The following is an 8,134-nucleotide window of genomic DNA, read 5'->3' on the forward strand; positions in this document are numbered from 1 at the left end:
ATAGTGCTAATTGCCATGGTTTGTTAAACCTCAACTGACACCAATCCCATAAAGTCTAAAGAACACCTAAGGCTTGAACTGAGACTCTATAAAATCTCACGCACCCGATTTGTTTTCCTGGAAGCTATAATTTCCTGAGGGCTCCTAGGCCAGATAAATCCTGAAACCCAGAGGGACCAGTCTCTCCAAGATTATCAACTAATTACATCCCCTTAGCCTTTAGTGTTAACCCCTGCTCAACAAGAAAAAGTCAGAATGGGCATTGCCTAAAGATCCATATACTTTGGGAGAAGGATCAAAGAAGAAGGAAAAGTCATAACAGAGAAAATAGGATTTAAGAACAGGTAAGACTGTTGAATCAGTAAATTGATATTTCTTCTAGCCTCCAGTGTTTTGGAAGAGCTAGAAGGAAAAAATCTGAAATAGCAGAATGGTAACTCATAACAAACTGAAATCTTTTCTATAACTACCTGTTGAAGGGTAGTTTGAAAATTATTGCTTTTTCTTTCTTTTCTTTGCATATATATATTTCACAATAAAAATGTTAAAAAAGAAGAGAAAGAATTTTTCTCACCTATGAGTACTTCAATTGATTTACTTCCATGCCACACAGTCACAACAGTATTGTAAGGTATTAGAAAATAAAGATCTATGAATATCTGTTCCAAACTCAGGAATGTGTTATTTTCAAGATAATTATTTTGGTATGAAGCCACGTATATTTCAATTCTTTGGCATTGTAACTATGTCAAAGTACACCAAGTTCTTGCCTCCAGTTGTATTTTCTAGAAACAATGTTTTAAGAATTATCTAAAAAATTCCAGGGTAGGCAAGTCACTAGAAAGAAACCTAGGCTTTCAATCTGACCATTTGAAAATGAACCGAGCCCCAGTACTGGTTATTCTAAGTCTAGATCCAACTTAGGTATATTCAAGAAAGCTTTCCTATAAGCTGTAAAGCTTGAAGGAAGAATTAGTTGCCGTAAGGTCAAAAACAAATATATGAACTATGGTTCTCAATTTATACTTTCGTTTCATTGAACTTTTTTTTTTTTAAGAGCAGAGTGCTTTGCTTTTAAAAATGGTGAAAAATTGTAAGGTATTTGCTATTGTAACTTAATTCAGGTTGCTAATTTTAACAATAGAACAAAATACTTATATATTTAAAAAATCCTAGTACCTAAGTACTTAAATAAATTAGTTTAAAAAATATCCTATTACCGATGTACTTCATAAAAATTAATGATAAATTTTATTAAAGGATATGCTTATAATAACTATAAGATCTCATTCATCAAGAGATTTTCAATTTAAAATGCTTATGTATATATATCGACTCATTCATTTCTCACAAACATGAACTAGTTGTTCAAGATGACAGTTTTTATTACATGATCTCTCAGATCAAATACTCATCTTGGGAGATTTTGAACTCCGTATACTGGTAGTGCACTTCATTGTATAATGAAGGTTATCATGTGATGAACATCATATCTAAACACAGAAACTGTAATTAAAAGAACACAATAGACAATAATTTTTGTGACAGACATTGTGCTTTTACATATTACAAGGGTTTGAAAGTGTGTGTATTCCCAGAAAAGTCATAGCCCTTAATCCTGATTCAATATTGTAGGATGGAAACCCTTTTGATCTGATTATCTCCATGGGGATGTAGCATTCCCATTTGTGAGTGTGGCCTTTTGATGGAATTTTAGCTGTGAAGATGTAGCACACCCAATGGTGGGTACGGCCTTTGAGTTAGATGGAGATATGAGTCTACCCATTCAGGGTAGGTCTCGAGTAGTTTACAGGAGTCAATGCAGATGCTTGGAGAACATTTTGCAAAGAGCTGACAGAGACAGGGGTGATTGGAGATGCCTGGAATGCCAACAGAAAGAGCAGATGCCTAGACATGGGCAGAGAGTCCAGCAGACATCTCATGAGATGCTAAACAAGCCAGAACCTGGAGACAGCCAAGGGAAGCTGAAAGATGAAATCCAGCCTGGAGTTGCAAAGCGAGGGAGCCCCACAGGAACAGAGGCTTAAAATAATAAAGCCCAGGGGCAAGAGACCAGCAGATGCCAGCCAAGTGACTTCCCACTTGACAGAGGTGTTTCGATGGCATCACCCTTGCCTGAGTGAAGGTCATCTCTTGTTGGTGCCTTAGTTTGGACATTTTCTCAACACTAGAACTTTAAACTTGTAATTTACTAAATTCCTTCTTTTAAAAGCCATTCCATTTCTGGTATATTGTTTTCTGGCAGCATTAGCAAACTAATAAACATATATTGTCTCATTTAATTCTCTTAAAAATCTTATTAGTAGATATTAGCATCCTCTCTTAATTCATCAGAAAACCAAAGCTCGAACAGCTTATTTTCCCCAATGTCAAAGATGAAATTCAGCCCTAAATCATTTTACCTATACTTTCACATTTTACCCTGCTGCCTCTAATTGTAGAGCATAAACCGGTTCCCATTTCGAAAAACATGCTTTCAAATCAAATCAACAGGAGAAAAATGCAACAAACAGCTTGAGAACAAAATCATACATAACTTGAGAACAACCTCATAATTCACAAAACAATCTTGCATCTGTTATTCTAATGTACCACCTGTGTTATAATACCATGCTTTCATAATTTATTCATGCTGTTGCATTATTTTTCTCAACATAAATCTATGGTATAGTTCTTTAGTTTTCTCAATGTAAATCCAAGGTATAGTTCTTTTATCTAGTAAATGTTTTCTAGTAACTCTGACAGAAAGTTCCCTATTAAGTGACACTGATTGATATTAGGCAATCAAAGAAATCTTACTGCTGCCTATACATTAGAATGTTTGGCCCCTGTTTAAAAACAGTGATTCATTCCAGTTGGACAAGACTCATTAAAGAAAACTCTGAAATGGAGCCACAATGCCTGGCATATAGCAGGTGCTCAATGAACAGAAATAGGTATTGAATGTATGAGGATTGACACTAATATTTTACACTTCAGACATGTCAGTGAGAAGAAACTTCTGCATTCCTTGACTCACAGTACCAAAGATCAGGTTCCCTGGACACAGATTCTGAACTCTGAGGCAGAAGATAGAGATAGAAGTCTATTGAGGAGTATTTCCCAGAAGCTCTCATGAGGGAAAGAAGAAAGCAGGAATGGGCAGAGGGAGAAGGCAAACTCCCCTGTGGTAGCAGCAGAGGCCTCAGTTAACCCCACAGGGAGCTCTGAAGCCAGAATGGCCCTTTAGAGGTATCCACATTGAGGCAAGGGTCTTGACCTTTGAATTGCTCACCAGTCACTGAGCTCAGTTGTGATCTGTCAGAAGCTAAAAGTCCCAGGAGCTGGAGCAACGAGTACCTCTGTAGAGACCCAGGGCCCAGGTTCTCCCTCCATATTGATAGTAAGGTGCTGCATGGAGCTGCCTACAAGATCCAGACAGAAGTTAAGGTCAACAGACATAGTAAGGTAAGAAAAGACTATATAGATGGTATCATAATCCACTTATCTTGTAAAGCATTAAGACTCCTCTTTGCTCATATGTTGATAACAAATTTCCAACCCCCTGTGTCATCAGACCCTGCTGAGACTCTGTCCTCGTACCCTCTGGGATGTCCTTGTCCTAAACCCATTGCACCCCCTGACTCTGTGGGGCACTGACTTCCCAAAGGGCTGTCATCAGGACAATCTTCTCTTGTTTGTAAGTCCTAATAAAATTCCCATGTGATTCCATGCCTAGCATGTTCTTTGGTCTTGGGCTGCACTGACCTGACCCCTTCAAGAGCTGGGATGGAACAGCCTGGATCATGAAAGTGGAAGTCTGGACAATGCACCACAGCCTCCTCTGCATATGACCACCCGTCTTATGCATAGACAAGTAATGTTCTCTTTACCACCTACCACAAAACAACAGTTACTGGGCGGGCCACGGTGGCTCAACAGGTAAGAATGCTTGCCTGCCATGCCCGAGGACCTGGGTTCGATTTCCGGTGCCTGCCCATGTAAAAACAAAAACAAACACAACAGTTACTGTTTTAAAAGAGTCAACTCTGCTTTACAACATATATAAATTATTATTTTATTTAATCCTCAAAACAACTCCAAGTGGTATTTTCTAAATCCTATTTTACAGATGAGGTAAGTGTGATTCAGAGAACTTTAGTAACATATTAATGAACAAACAATTAGTAAATTTTTTCCAAGCCATAGCAGGCTGCCTCCTTCTTAAAGTATATCTGCTTAAGGGATAATGGTTTATAGATGGTCAGTTCTCTCTTGCTGCAAAAGTATGATTGCTAAAATGTGGTGAATTCCAAGTCTCTCTGTTTTGATTTCCAGTCTTGTAATGAAAGTCCCTAAGGATCATGCAGAACTCATGATTTAGGTTAATTTCTTGATACTTTTCTTTTCAATTAAGAAAAAAGATGAGATTTAAATCTCTTTCCAAAAATAATTCTTGTTTACAATATAAAACTCCAAAGAATAGCGTATCAACACATATTTTCTGAAATATCTTTGTTTCCTTTAATTGAGGTTAGAAGGACAATATTGTACAGATCTAATGTTTAATTCAAAACAACCAAAATGTCACCAGCAGGCATGCCTTTGATTTCTTCTACATCGAAAGTATAGATACTAAAAATTAGTTATTATAAATCACATAAAGATAACCGAGAAAAAATATTTTATGTTAGAAAGAAATAAAACTTACTGTGTAATGGAAAACAAAACAAAAAAATTCACAGAGCACTTAGATGTAGCAGTTTCAAAAGCATAATCATTTTTCACCATAATGAAAACAGCGAAAGAAAGATATTAATTTTGAAGTGCTTTGAATGAAGTGAACATCAGATTACAATTCAACATGAACTTGTTGACCGGTTGGATCAGAATTTTCCCCTTCTTTTCCTCCAAAACATACAAATCAAGATAAAAAATAAAAGGAACATATGCGCAAACTTCATTTTCAATGAAATTAAGAGACAGAATAGTTCATTGAACCTAAAATAAAATAAAGCTCTGAAAAAATCTGACAACTGGCAAAAGTCATCCAGATAACACCAGGAAAAGTATGGAGACAGATTTCCCAAAGTGGCAGTTTTTTTTTTTTTCTGGAGAAAAAGTGCAACACTTAGTCCTTGTCTACTACAACCTCCAGAAGACCTGCTGTGAGCTGGCTGAGATCAAAAAGAACTGAGATCAACCAGTGCATAAACCTTGGGGGATAGGTAGAAAGAGACATGAGCAGCAAATCTCAGAATTCAGTAGCAATTATTTACCTGTTGAAAGTGAAAGTCTCACCTTGTAACACCAAGGTCATGTGCCTTGATTGCAGCAGTCAATGTGGGAAAGGGTAATGGCAGAGACCCTTCTAGATGTGGTTTAGTTTATGGAAACAGAGAAGATATACTCACCCAGAGAAATACAGAAGCACCATATCTGAAGAAAAGAGTGCACGTAACAACAAAGGAGGGACCTTATAATTACAATGCCTGGAAACTACTTTTTCTCCCAGAAGCAAGAATAGTCTGAAAAAGGTTCTTCCAAGAAAACTGATTTTCCTAACATAAGATTAAAACAAAAAAAAAAGAGGTAGCACAACATCAATAAAATGGGGGGGGGGGGGGGAATTTTTGCTTAAAAAACCTGAAATAGCATCTGGGCAATAAAGAAATGCCAGAAAAAGTTGGTGGAAATACAACAAAATAGATAGAAACTCTTATAAATATTCTAGGAAGAATTAAAATTTACATGATTAATATATAATATAAATTGTAGCCACTATTAATGAATACAATAAAGCAGAAATGCTAAACTCGGGGAAGAGATATTTTCTTCTACTAGGAATTTGGTGGCTTAATTCTGAAGAGTCCTACTGGAAAACACAGAGGGAAAAACAAGGAAAAAGGTAAAAAGCTTAAGCACATATTTACTAGAATATAGAAACAGAATGCCATAAACTCACATGGACACGGCAACTGGCAATTGAAACTAAAGGGACAAGCAGAGACCACAGATAGCACACTGTGATGAACACAAAGTGGCAGGAGTCATTCATGCCCTCAAATGTCCACTCCCAGGAGATGCCTCATCTTGAAAAGGAAGGCTCCATGAAGCCAGCCACTAAGTAGGTCCCTAGCACAAGGAGAAGGAGAGTTTGCAGCCCTGGAAAGGAGGGTGGGAAAGTAAGATGGCAGATCTAGGAGATGTCAGCAAGAGAAAGCTTAAAAAAGAAAAGAAGAATTAAAAAAGGTGAGTGCATTCAGAGGTACTGGTGTGCAGGTACAGGAAAGGTGCAGGCAGAGAGCAGCTAACAGAAGGTAACCCAGCTGAGGCCCAAGGACTTATGATTTCAAGGCCATCCTTTTCTCTTACTGGAAACCCTGGGACCCTGACTCACCTGGAATGCACCATGGGGAACCAGATGACTGAGAAGGCACCCACTGCCTCTTCCTTTTTACCCTTCTTTCAAGTCCTCTATGTCATGGCCTTCTGGATGGACTCGGCTATAAAGACTTTTTTCCCTTACTGCCTCAAGTGCAAGGAGTTTGTCTAGTGAGTCTCCACCCAAAGGTTCAACATGGAAAAGATCTGGGTGCCCCTGGAGGGAGTCTCATGGCATCATTTTTCACGTGTGGGGTGCCAGGGGCTGAGGGGGGACTACAACCACTGTGGAGCTCCTACACAGGTGTTTGTGGTGGATGCTGCTGAGGCCAAACAGCTGGAGGAGGCCAAGGAGTAGACACAGCAAATCAGATGGGTGATGAACAACCAGGTATGCCCATGCCAATGCTGGCCAACAAAGCTGAGGTGAAGAACAGGCTGGCAGCCTGCAAGATGGCACCTGCCATGCTCACCCACTTGCAGGACTGCAGCTCAAAGAATGGGCTGGGCCTGCCACAAGGCCTTGAAAGCTCTGGGAAAAGAACTTCAAAAGGAAGGCAGCCTGGGTACCCAAGAAGAGAGGGTGACCTGAAGCGGCTCCCTACCCCCTTGTAGCAGTCTGTACAGTTGGGCATCCAGGAGGTGTCAGGTTCCAGCTTAAGGTTTGGTTGCTCTGGTCTGGTAGTGAATTCTAAGACACCAGGAACTGCTGGTAGAGTGGTCATTTTTAATCATTCCCTCTGCTCTGATGCTTACAGAGCTGTTACACAAGAGTGGCATTTTTCCAACAAGTAACTTCACTCATGGGATGCATGATTAGATACATGCACATTACATTATTGGCTACACAAGCTATGCTGTTATCATGCTCCCCTGGAACTTATAAAGGCCATCTTAGCAGGCTGTTTATAATGAGTAATGTTTCGGGCCCGACAGATGGTACTGGGATGTAAGACCTGCCCACTTTAATGAAGGACTAAGGTGTCCCTGGGTCCTGCTTTGGTATCTGGTTTGGGGAGGGGGACTGGAAATGAGGTGTCTTTGCCCATCTTTCCCTCATCTTCACACTGTAGAAGTAGGGGCAGGATTATGTGAGCTGAAGGGAAATAATGACTCTATTAGACCTTGTTTCTCATTTTTCTTTTCCGGCATTTTAATTGAATTTGCATGAAAGATGGAATGTATTTGGGATGAGTGTAACTTACCCTCTCCCCTTCCCCCATGAATGGGGAGTCTCCCCAGGCTGCTTTTCTAGGGGTACCAGTCATAATAGTCTTATTTTTGAGCCTATATGAAAGTGCCAAGGACTGGTATCTCATCTGTAAATCTACAATCTTTTTTATAAGTTTGTGTATCCTCTGTGTTATTATTATTGACACTTTTTTTAGCATTTGATTGTAAATTATTAAAGACTGAAGTCATTGTAAAAAAAAAATAAAAGTGTGTGTGGAGGGGGAGTGTATCACTGTGGAAAACAAGGTCTGTGTCCCTGGGTAGAAAGCTGGGAATGCCTAGAGATGGAGGCAGAGATCATCTAAAACCAGGATAATTTCTGAGAATCAGAAGAGGTGTGCCTACACAGAAAGACTCCGTTCTAGTTTGCTAGCTGCCGGAATGTGATATACCCAGAATATTTTTTAAAAAGGGAAATTTATTAAGCTTCAAGTTTACATTTCTAAAGCCATGAAAATGCCCCAATTAAAGCAGGTCTATAAAAATGTCCAAATTAAGGTACCAACAAGAAGTTACT

At 39.1% G+C, this 8,134-nt stretch overlaps 1 pseudogene; it reads left to right on the top strand.

Moving 5' to 3' along the window:
* Window positions 1-6,412: 6,412 nt before the first annotated feature.
* On the top strand, window positions 6,413-6,999 carry LOC143683306 (ADP-ribosylation factor-like protein 4D; annotated as a pseudogene).
* The last annotated feature ends 1,135 nt before the right edge of the window (window positions 7,000-8,134 follow it).

The sequence above is a fragment of the Tamandua tetradactyla genome, chromosome 5 (genome assembly GCF_023851605.1).
Source record: "Tamandua tetradactyla isolate mTamTet1 chromosome 5, mTamTet1.pri, whole genome shotgun sequence".
NCBI lineage: Eukaryota > Metazoa > Chordata > Mammalia > Pilosa > Myrmecophagidae > Tamandua > Tamandua tetradactyla.